Here is a 12,666-nt window from a genome sequence, read left to right as displayed (position 1 = left end):
CTCACCAACCAGCTGTGCCAGCAACTTCTGCTCCTGTCATGCCCAATGTGCCAGAACACACAACCTTGGGCTACTGCTCATGGGCACAAAATTAAACATTATGTTGATGGGTAATCCTTTAAGGGACATTAATACCCTGTCCTTGTTCAAACAGAATTGAAATATGGTTTAAAGATGCTGGGCAACTGCCATTACATTTAAAAAAAAAAAAAAAACCAGACAAGGTGCCTTCATTTCTAGTCATAGTATGATGATAGTCTTTGTAGCCTCCTCTAAATTGAGACTGTGTCTTGTCTGTCCTGTCCTGTCAGGCTGGAGACTTAGCTCCATAGGTTCATATCCCTACAGTATGGGTTCAGGGTGTAAACTCAAGCAGGAGAGGACAAAGGGAGGAATCATGGAGGAAATCTACTTACTGACTTGCTTCCAGGTTCAAGTTCAGCTATTTTTTAAAAAATACTTCCCAGGATGACCAGCTCAGGGGTGACACCCTGTAACACCTGAAGTTAACCTGTAAGCCCCACTCATCCAAGGAACAGATAACTTTCTGGAATGCTGGGAGTTGTAGTTCTTAGAAAATAATAATATGCCCATGGGAAAAATACATTAGCTGTTTGGGTTTATCTTTAAATATCCCCTGAAAAATGTCTTATGGCCACTCAACTCATCACAATACCCCAGAATTGTGATGACCAAAAGGCATCCTGGTCAGTATTAATTAAAATTTGGATCAAAATTGTAGAATTTGTTTTTCTCTGGTGAGTCTCAGGATTAACAACTCCCACAATGGGTTTGGTTTTCCAACAACAAACCATCAAAAAATGCCATATAGAAATGCCTATAGGCCGGGCGGTGGTGGCGCACGCCTTTAATCCCAGCACTTGGGAGGCAGAGACAGGCGGATTTCTGAGTTCGAGGCCAGCCTTGTCTACAGAGTGAGTTCCAGGACAGCCAGGACTAAACAGAGAAACCCTGTCTCGAAAAACCAAAAAAAAAAAAAAAAAAAAAAAAAAAAAAAAAAAAAAAAGAAATGCCTATAGCCCAAGATAATAGTGACTTTTTCTCAAAGTCCCTCAACTAAATAGAAATTGACTCTAGTTTGTACTAAGTTGACAAAAACTATTCAGCACAATAGACATACAAATATCAATATTTATTGTTAATAAATCACAAATTTATTTGTAGACAATGTTTGACATATGTACATTTTTATCATCTATTAACCACTGAAGAAAAGTTTTATAGCAATGAGATAATAAATTTGTGTGATTTTGCATAAAGAATTAAATCTCTGCTGGATATTTTATAGCACAGGATAGCGTGTTCAATATTTTCCAAAGTAGGTTGATATTTTTATTCTATAATAATGCTGAGAATAGTAATTTACACAATACAAATTACAAAGTGGCAGAAATTTAATGCCACTTCATAAATTGCTGTGCATTCTGTTCTAATCCTAAGTCTAAATGTATTTAGTCATCTTTTAGGAACCTCAAGACATCAACTCAAACATCACTTTTAAAACCTGAGAATTTTCTAAGAATTATAATCAAAATGTATTTGATACTAACTTGATACCAGCATGCAGTGAAGTCATGAAAGGCTCTATTGTCTGGTGCCATGTCTTAGATTCATCATGTGCTTTATTTTTTTAAAAAAATGTTCATTGAGCCTTCAGAAACATTGTAATGTTACCAGTTTCTGGTGTGATTCCTCATGTGCTATTACCTCATGTGTGTTTGCAATTCGTAGCTAGATAAATTATGTCCTAGAGGAACATGTGATACAATATAAGAGGCAGAAATTTGGTGTGAGAAGGCTCAATGATACAGTGACATCAGAATGTAAGAAGTACTATGCTATGTCATTCACACATAGTCTTCTTCTTAGTTTTCTCCCATATCACAAAAGGACCTGTAATGTGTTCCCATTTTACTAACTGAATTACAAGGAGAGTCAGTAAGATACACAGTAAGCTGATTGCTTGTCTGACATTTGAAATAATGTTTTCATTGGATTCAATTCACTGTTGTTATCATCATGTTCAATTAAAAATGACAAAGGAATTAGAACAAGCAGATAGGAAAAAACCCTCAGGGATACAGACAGCCTATAGCTGACTATTAGAAAAGTAGGAAGCCAGATGGCATAGATATTTCCAGGGAAATACAAAGAATCACGTTCTCTGGAGAAAGTAAGACCGAGTACTTTTCCAAGTTTCAGGCACAGCTCTAAGTTCTAATGTTTCTTCCTGTCCAGTGAACTTGTGAATAATTTTGTCAAACTCTGGTATCATCCATCATCTTTATCATCACCTCAACTGGATTAGGAAACAGCTAAGTGATTAAGAAAGATCTGGGTGTGACTGTGGTGTTTCTATGTATGACTTGGTAAAAGCACTCTGACTCAGTGACTAGGATAAGCCATGGATGGATTCAAAATCTGAATACAATTTGGGAAGTGGTGGGTTGTGAAATATGGGACATATGGGTCTGATGGGAAACATGTTTTTGAGAGATGATTCTGACTGTGCCCCCTCTTTTAGGACACTCTTCTGATTCCTGTTTATCTGAATGTGAAGTGCCCTTTTATCTGCTTTCTGGATGTTGAGATTTAAGTTGCACTTGCCCTGGGCTGACTGTTTTGTCACTTTGAGCTAAATAAGTAATTCCTCCCTTATATTGTTTACAACAGATTAACTCAGTCCGAGTTATGGAGAAGTATCTAATGCACATTGTTTTAGGAAATCAGAAATTTTGACCAGTGAGAAGGCTGGCATGGGATTGAGTAGTTATCAATATAATAGTTTTTAAATAGTTTTCTTCTTGTTTCTTTTTTGAGTTTTTATTCTATTTTATTTTGCTTTTTTCTTTTGTTAAACATAATGTTTTTATCCAATATATTCTGATCACAGTTTCTTTCTCTCTATGCCTCTCAGGCTTTTCTCACCTCTCCTCCCATCTGTACACACATCTGTTTCTTGTTAGAAAACAAACAGATATCTAACTAATAATAATAATAATAATAATAATAATAATAATAATAATAATAAAAAGATTAGTTCAAACAAAACATATCAGAATATGACAAAGCCACAAAAATCAAAGAAAAGGCATGAGAAATACATATTACATATGAATTCAGAGACACAAATATTTGCATATACAAGCTCATAAAAATACAAAACTGGAAGAAATAATATATACACAAAAACCTGCAAGGGAAAATTATAAAGAAAAAATACCAACAACAACAAAAACCAATGTCCGGACTTCACATTATTAGACAAAGAACCCCCAAAGATGTCATGGAGAAAATCTTATGTTGGTTATCTATGGCTGGGTATAGGGCCTACCCTTATGAATGGTTTGTTTTCCCTTAGAGAAGACTTTTTTTTTCTTTTGAAAGTGGTTGTCAATTTGCTAGGTTAGGGTTAGGGTTAGGTTTAAGGATGAGGTGTGCATTTCCTTCTCTTTTCAGGTCAAAGATCCCATCTGATACAAACCCATGCAGGCCTTGTGTATGCTACTGGCTCATTCTCTGTGAGTTCTTCAGTTTGCCAACCTTGTTGTTTCTAGTGTTTGAGTGCATGAGATACTGAAGTGATTACTCTGACCTCTGCCTCAGTTTCTGTAAAAGGGGGAAAGCCTACTGATTAAGCCTACATTATCAAATTCCTATGTGCCCCAGACCAGCCCATTTAAGTTTGAGCAAGGAAGCTGCAGAGAGACAGATGTGAGCTCTATGTCAAGTATTGTGTTTCTGAGAAATGAAGAGAGAACTAGACTCTCTATTCTCTGTTGCCCCAGGTCTGATATCTAGACTGTTTGCCCTGTTTTTCTCCATGTCTCTGGCTCAAAGTGCTTCTCTGGCAGGTTCATTAGTATATACTCTCTTTTGGCAACATTCCAGGTCCTGCCTCTTGGCCCTTCAGTAATCCAGAGATCATTATGTTTAGTAAGAGGCACAGATTTGGACAGGCTGGGAAAGAGCCTAAGGAATATTTCATATTCTAGTATGTGTGTCTAAGAATGGACATGGTTGTTCTTGCAGCAGAGTGAATTGTTAAGTCATCCCTAATAAATCTATTCTGTCTTAGTTACTTTTCCTGTCGCTGTGATGTGTGTGTGAGAGAGAGAAAGAGAGAAAGAGAGAGAGAGAGAGAGAGAGAGAGAGAGAGAGAGAGAGAGAGAGAGAGAGGGCATGTTTAGTTTATTTTGGCTTACATTTCAAGGCCATTATGGTTGTCAATTCCTGATGTCAGGAGCTTGAAGCTTCTGGTCATAGTGCATCCACCATCAGAAAGCAGAGGCAGATAAATGCTGGTTGCAACAGAAGCCTGTATTGGTGCCAAGTCATGAAGTCATGCAGCAGAATGTGGAAATGTCAGTCTCTGAGTCCTAGGAAAGGTCAGCCGCCCAAGACCTAACAATCAAGAACTTGTAAAATTATAAGCAATCTAATTATTCTCAGTGAAGAATAATGACAAGACCAAAAAGAAAATTAATGATTAATGCTTTCTTTGTATAAGCTACTTAACTTTCTCTTGGAAGATAATTTCATCTTAACTAAGGAAAATCTCTCTTAAAGAGTTATTGAGGAGAATTTAAATGAGAGAAATGGTTTCTTTCTTTAGGTATAGAATTGATAGGATTTATTACTTATTTAATGTTAGAAGTGGCACAAGTTAGAAAGATTAAAATGGCCCTAAGATTCTAAGAATAAGGGTATTCAAATTGATCTATATCTAAGGTACATCCATACATCTATTCTAAAGATTAAAGGTTTCCTTTTTCCTTGGCCAGGCTCATCACAAATTGCTAGGACATAGACACACACACACACACACACACACACACACACACAAACACACGTGCGCACATCAGATATCAACATAAAAAGACAAAAAGGCCTATATTAACCTTCTTTCTACCCTCACATCTGCCTCTCCCAGCAGATGGCAGTATTACATTCACAAAGCAGTCTGTTCTTTATATTTTCATTTTATTTTAATGTTATTTAAATAAATTTTATTGTATATACTTAAGAGGATGCATTAAGATAGTGAAATGGTTAATAAAAGCAAAACTATTTACCCATCACTTCACATATTTACTTTATTTTTGTGACTGCGGCAGCTAAATGTTTATTAAGTAAGAGTCTTACATTATGATGTGACATTAACTACAGTGCTAAGGACTCTAGGCTCATTCATCATAGAAACCTGCCACTTCATAAGGATTGAAGTATGTTTTTCCCACTGTTCAGCCACACTGATTTTTAAGTTGACATTATCTTTCTAAATATAAGTAAGGTCATGCACTATAGTTTTTTAGATTTATGGCTAATTTTCCTTGATATAATATCCTCCCCATTAAATTGTTTTGTGGAAAATTTCAGGAAGTTTTTTTTAAGGGCAAATAGCTCCTTGTCGTTGTATATATTTGCCACAGTCCCACAGTTTCTTTTCTATTTGCACAGCCATGGACACTTAAGTTATTGACTATCCTACATATTGTGATTAACAGCATATTGAGCACAGGGCTAAGGTATTTTTATGATATACTCAGCTAAATTTTTCCATGTACTTGTCCAGGTAAATATCTATCAGGCCTATTAGTCACATTTTTAATTTTGTTGGGAATATCCATTATGTTTTTCTGCATTCCACAGACAGAAGAGAAGGCTCTCCTTGCCCACACCTTCACTAAGCAACACTTGTCATGTCTTGTTTGATAATAGTTTTCCTAATGGATATGAGGTAATATCTCATAATAGGTTTGACTTACATTTCCCTGATGGTGAGTCAACTGAGACACCTTTAATTGCCCGTAGGTGAGGGCTCTATACTTTGAAAATTTTGCATGCTTAGGGTAGAGAGAGCATCTATGCTTTTCATCAGAAATGGAGGATTTGAATTTGAAGGTTGGACGAGCCAAACTCCAAGAACAAAGACTGGTGTCCATGATGTCAGTGCCTCCTCCAAGGCCTAAGGATTCCATCCAGATGTAATGATGACTTTAAAAAAATCTTTTTATAGTACCTGGAAAAGAAAGTAAATATTGACATCATTTTTATTCATAAAAGAAAGAAAGTTCTCTCAAACCTTGGCATGTAACTGTAATTACAGAAAATCATCTAAGGTAAATGCATATGTGAGTAACGAATTATAAAATAAATTTTTCTCAAATCTATTGTAGCCGTTCCTCAGCTGAAGTGGGAGGGAAAGAGAGAGTGAAACCATTTTCTTTCCCATTGATGTTTGTTTTCACTTCCTCCTCTCTGTCTGTCTGTCTCTGCCTCTCTCTCTCTCTCTCTCTCTCTCTCTCTCTCTCTCTCTCTCTCTCTCCCTCCCTCCCTCCCTTATTTTTCTTTCTATTCACTTTGCATCCTGATCACAGCCCAGTTCCCTCCTCTTGTCCCAGTTACAACCTCCCACCCTTCTTCTCCCATTTTTTTATACTTTTCCTTCTCTTCAGAGAAGAGGAGCACCCCTCCTGGGCACCAACCCACCCTGGCACATCAAGTCTCATCAGGATTAAGAACATTCTCTCTGATTAATAGACAAGGCTGCCCAAGTAGGGAAAGTAATGCAAGGTCAGACAACAGAGTCTGAGTCAGAGGTGATCCCTGCTCCAGTTGTTATAGGATCTACATGAAGACCATGCTGAACATCTGGACATTGTGTGTAGGGGGCGTAGGTCTAGTCCATGCCTGCTCTTTGGTCAGTGATTCAATCTCTCTGAGCTCCCCTTGGGCCAGGTTAGTTGACTTTGTAGGTCTTCTTGTGGTGCCCTTTATTGGTACTGTTCTCTCAATCTTTCACCCAACTTCCACAAGACTCCCTGAGCTCTGCCTAATGTTTGACTGTGGGTCTCTGCATCTGTTTTCATCAGCTGCTGGATGAATCCTCTCAGATGACAGTTGTACTAGGTTCCACTCTGCAAGCATAGCAGATCATCATTAACAGTATCAAGGACTGGGTCTCTTTAATGGGGTGGGTCTCAAGTTGGTCCAGTCATTGGTTGGGCATTTCCTCAAACTCTGCTCCATTTTTATTCCTATACATCTTGTAGGCAGGGTAAATTTTGGTTTGAAGATATTGTGGGTGGGTTAGTGTTCTCTTTCCTCCAGTGGAAATCCTGCCTGGCTCCAGGAGATGGCCTCTTCATGCTTCATATTCCCTGCTGCTAGGAATCTCAGCTAAGGTCACTCCCATAGCCTCCTAGAAGCCTCCCATGCCCCAGGTCTTCCACTTGTCCCAGAGATGCCCTCATTCTCACACTGATGTCTGGTCTCTTTGCCAGCCTTCTTATCATCCACCCCTGTTCTTCTCACTTCTGATCATTTTGTACCCCTCCCCACACCCTCTCTAATCCAGTTCCCTCTCTCTGTCCACTTCTGATGTCTATTTAATTTCTCTGTCTCTTAACATCTGTATCTAGATGTGACCTCTGTCAAATATCTCTGTCTTACAGCAGCAAGAAAAATGAAAACATGCTTTGAGATGATGAAACCAATTTAATAAAGAAGCATGTTTAAGCATTTCAATGTTTAATAACAATGAACTAAAGGTGAAAGCATCCTGAACTCTCCCTCCACCACAAATATGCTGAGCCACACTGTATGTAGTTAGAAATAAAATATTCACCATTTAAACAGAAATACAAGATTAGTTCTAGAACACTATTCACAGAGCAATGGATACCTCACAGCAAACCCACCTCACAGGAAGTAGCTATGAGGTCTAGCTCTCTGACCTGTAGCTGAAAATGCCCTTCCAGGCTTTGTCTACAGCTTGCTCTTATGTGCAGGTCTGCAGTAATACTAGGCTTCTCTCCTATGTTACCATTTGTCTCCTTGGAGTAGATAAATTCTGAACCAAGAATCAGCATCACAGCTTTCTGTAGCACTGTATGTATTTTTGTCTCAAAAAGTATATCCTAGACCTATAAGGTATCCAGTAATTTTCTGGCCTATACTAACACATAACATACTCACTGTGGAGTTAAAAGCAAAGTTTGTGTGAATATTGAAGGAGATATAAGGGACTGCAAAGGTATCTGGCCTAACATTAGAGGTCAATTAGTTGTGTACTTCATTAGAAGATGCACACTATAGCTCTGTCCTGTGAACTCCTATTTTTCAATGTCTCAGGAATGCTGGTGTCACCAAGAACCCAAGATACATGATGAGGAAGGCATGATAGGATACAACCCTTCAATGTGAAAGAACACAGTCATGTTATGTGGTATAGACAGCTCCTGGAGGAAGATGTAAATTTCTGTTCAGAAAGAGTATTGGAGAGGACAGGAAAGCTGGAGAAATGGTTCTTGAATAAATTTCCCAAAGAGCAACCCAACATCCTAAAGATGGGGCCAGCAAATCTGGAAGATGCAATGATATACTTCTGTGCCAGATTCTCACTCACGTCAATATTTCTAAATGTTTCATCACTTTACAGAAGTATGGCTGAGAGAAGTATATCTGTGCTAACAACATGCCAATCTAAACACATTTTGTAAGATGTGGATTAAAGTAGAGGAATATTACAGGACATGGAACATCTCAACCCACCATCCTTAGGGAAAAAACTCCAATTATAAAGCATGAAGGTTTAAAATGATAGTAATTGTTAAGATAAACATGCACTGACCAAGACAGCTCTCCTTTCTCCACACTGTAGATGAATTCAAATACCATATATTTTACGTTTTATGTGATCCAAAGGAGAGATAGTAAAGGAAAACAGTTTATTAATTTCATCACAAGTAATTTTTTTTACGAGTTAGTTTTTCTTTCTCCAAAATAAGAGTAAATGAAAAGAAGGAAAACAAAAAATAATAGATGACAAGGACAGGATTGAAATCCAAGTATGTTGAGTAAAAGCTGTATGCTTTAGAATGCAACATGATATCTGCTATTCTTTATTGCACAATCCTTGCTTTGTTCTTCAAGTAGTTCCCACACAGGCTTGGATAGAAGCCAGGATACATAACTTCTGGTACAAGATTAAAATGTCTAAGAGATGGAGCAGATAAGCAGCCCAGCTTACCCAGCATTATGGAACCCTGGCTTGCATTCCCAGCTCTAAACCTGGTGATGGCTCATGCCAGTAGCCACAGGCTATAATCTCAGTACTTGAGAGTTAGAAGTTTTAAGTCATCCTTAGCCACATAATGAGTTTAATCCCAACCTGGACTACATGAGACCCTGTCTCAAAAGTAAAATAAACAAAAAACCTGAAGTATCTGAGAGATGTTAGAAGTTGAACCATATACATCTTAAAATAAAAGTAAATGTTTTAGCCCACATATTTTGCTCATTGAAATGTGACACCTCCACTTTTTTCTATCTCAGTGAATTTGTGTTTGTTGGTTGGTTTGTTTGCTTGTTTGTTTAATTTGTTCATTATTAGGTACTGAGACTTTTTCCCTGTCTGCTTGTATAAAACAAAAATGTGTGAAACTCAAAAGAGAACAGGGTCATTTCAAGTGACTGGATATGTGACAAGTCTAGCATTGCCAGTCAGAAAGATAAATTATCTCACCACTCTGCATGTTTTATACATCTTGATTTTCTCAAAAATACTTCAGGTGGTTATGTTTTTGCTTCACCCATCTTAGACAGACAGACAGAAAGAAAGAAAGAAAGAAAGAAAGAAAGAAAGAAAGAAAGAAAGAAAGAAAAGAAAAGAAAGAAGCAAACAAATGAAGAAAGGAGGAAGGAAGGAAAAGAAGGAAGGTAGGAAGGAAGATAAGAAGGAAGAAAAGAAGGAAAGGAAAGGAAGGAAGGAAAGAAAGGAAGGGAGAAAGAGAAAGAAAGAAGGAAGGGAAGGGAAGGGAAAGGAAGAAAGAAAAAGAAGGAAGGGAAGGAAGAAAGGGAAGGGAAGGAATGAAGGAAGGAAGAAAGAAAGAAAATAAAGAACAAAGCAGAAAAACTTCCCATAAGACAGAAGAGAAATGGTGGCTGGAAATAATACTTGAAGAATGTACCCCCTGATGACCCAAGAGGACCAGGTTAGTGAAAGGGGAGGGTAAAAGTCATCTATCTATTTATAGCACAAAGCATGTGGTTTATTTCATATATATATATATATATATATATATATATATATATATATATATATATATATATGTGTGTGTGTGTGTGTGTATGTGTGTGTGTATGTATATATATGTATATAATGTATGTACACATGTCAAGTGGACACATGCATGAAGATCAAAGAACACTTGTGTGTTTTTTTCATTCCTAGGAACTAGGCTTGAACTCAGAGAGTCAAACTAGCACAGATTCTGTTTTTTACCAGCTGAGTTACCATGCCCGTCCAAAGCTTGTGACACTTTCCCAAAACTATTGCTTCTAAGTATTTGAAGCTCATTTTGAACATCTCAAGAATCTTCCTCTTACTCTAGTTTTCATATTTAGTCAGCTGGGGCCCCTTGGCAAGCTGCTGTTCTTGTCTCTCTTCTAACTAATACTTAGCATCAAAGCATCTAAAATATGATTATTATAACAACAACAAGAAGAAGAAGACTATAATCTTCTATCCAAGGAAGCTGGAGTGTCCTCTGACAACAATTTAAGGAAAAGAGGAGGAAAATGGGGAGAAACTCACACTTCACAAAACACAAATTAAGTGTACTCATAATAAGCAAACAAACAAGAAACAAAAGACTCCATACACAAAAATTAGAAAGAGTTAGGTATGAATACTTTTGAAGGCAGGAGAGGGGCCTATTAATAAAAGCCAAGGAAAAAGAAGCAAATCCAAAAGAAACTAAAGGAGAAGTTGACTGAAGAGACTCAAGAAAAAAGTGGAAAAAAAAAAAAAAACATCAAAATAAATAAATATATGTGGAAGAAAGAACCAATGCAAATGAAAATTTAGTAAAATAGCATTTGAGAAAGACAACAAAATGCATGTGGGTCTGGAAAGGGCTTGAAGAGATAAAAACCAACCAAAGAGAACAGGCTAAAGGGTAGCCAGAAGGGAGCATGGAAATGAAATGTGTTCAGAACAGCACTGGTGTCAGATGGGGCTGGCCCCTGGGCCACAAGTGTCCTACACTCCCACTACAGATATTCTGAACACACCCTGGGAGAGCTGAAGACATTGAAAGCTAAACCTACGCCATTTAAGGGTCTATAATCCTCTTATGGTAGTCAAAACAATATAATCTCACAGATGCAAAGCAGAGGGTTGATCTGAGTAAGAACAGTTCCTGCTCTCAGAATTGATGCAGATGCCTGGAGCCAGTGGCTGGCTCTCTGCTCTCCCTCTCAGTCTGCCACACCAGGAAGCTCATTTTGAACCACGCAAGAATCTTCCTCCCATTCTACTTCTCATATTTGGCCAGGTGGAGGCCCCTGCGAAGCAGATCTCCTTGTCTCTCTTCTAACTAATGCTCAAAGTCGCAGACGATCCCTCTGCACTATGAGCAAACAGGCTTTCTGCTTGGTAGCCCTTTGTCTCCTTGTAGTAGGTGAGTCTAGGCTCTCTGGGTTCCTGTCCCCAAGTGTACATCTTAATCCACCTGCCCTGGGTAGCAGTGTCAAGCCCCTCCCGGCCTATTTCCAGACTCACCCTTTTTCTTTTCCAGGAACCACACATGGTGGCATCATTACTCAGACCCCAAAATTTGTGATTGGCCAGGAAGGGCAAGAACTGACCATGAAATGTGAACAGAATTTCAATCATGATTCAATGTACTGGTACCGACAGGATCCAGAGAAAGGATTGGGACTGATCTACTATTCAATAATTGAAAGTGATCTTCAAAAAGGCGACCTATCTGAAGGCTATGATGCCTCTAGAAAGACGAAGTCAACTTTTTCTCTCACTGTGACATCTGCCCAGAAGAACCAGATGGCTGTTTATCTCTGTGCCAGCAGCTTAGCACAGTGGAGAACAGCTCCCTCCTCTCCATGCATAAATGTGCCCAAATCCTGCTTCCCCCACCAGGTGTCTCTTAGGTATTCCCCTAACCTCTGTCCTTTCACTGCAGCCAGAATCTGAAACAAAGTAGCTGCTGCCTGCCTTCTGTCCTTTTTTGTGGAATGGAATAAAATTCAATCTGTTCATTAAATTAGCTTTTAAAATTGCATACTTATTCATAATACATAAATATACATCTATTAAATATATATGAGAGAAGGAATCAGAAAGAGAAAAGAGAAGACTGGGGCTGATTTTTATTACATAAAGCTTTAAATTATTTTGCTGAACACTAGAAAGAAAAAAAATTATATCTACCCTTGAAAGCCAATAAAGCTCCAGTGGTGTGGGGGTGACAGAGAAAAAGAAAGAGGGGGGGCACAGAGAGAGAGAGAGAGAGAGAGAGAGCGACAGAGACAGAGAGACACAGGGAGAGACAGAGAGAGACAGAGAGAGAGAGAGAGCAAGACAGAGACATAACAAGTCATATTATGTGTGCTTCAATTAAAGTAATTGGAGTACAGGAACTCCTGTAGCCAGTTTGGGTTGGTAACATCTAGAAGGGATTCAGAAGAATTAAGTTCTGTGACTAAGAGAAAAGAAATCAACAACAAACAAGACAAGAGTGAAACAGGCAATGGGATGTATGAAAAAAGAGTGATGAGATCAAATTGGGAAGGAAGGTGGACAGACCCACACTACTCCAGATATTGTAAGAAATGGTG

General features: G+C 38.2%; 1 gene segment (V, D, J or C); it reads left to right on the top strand.

Annotated features, from left to right (window-relative positions):
* LOC117721013 (T-cell receptor beta-1 chain C region-like) overlaps positions 1-12,666 on the top strand; it is a 381,561-nt gene that overhangs the window by 123,806 nt on the left and 245,089 nt on the right.

Source organism: Arvicanthis niloticus, chromosome 15, assembly GCF_011762505.2.
Source record: "Arvicanthis niloticus isolate mArvNil1 chromosome 15, mArvNil1.pat.X, whole genome shotgun sequence".
NCBI lineage: Eukaryota > Metazoa > Chordata > Mammalia > Rodentia > Muridae > Arvicanthis > Arvicanthis niloticus.
Note: the sequence above shows the minus strand (reverse complement) of the source record. Positions and strands in the feature narration are given on the sequence as shown.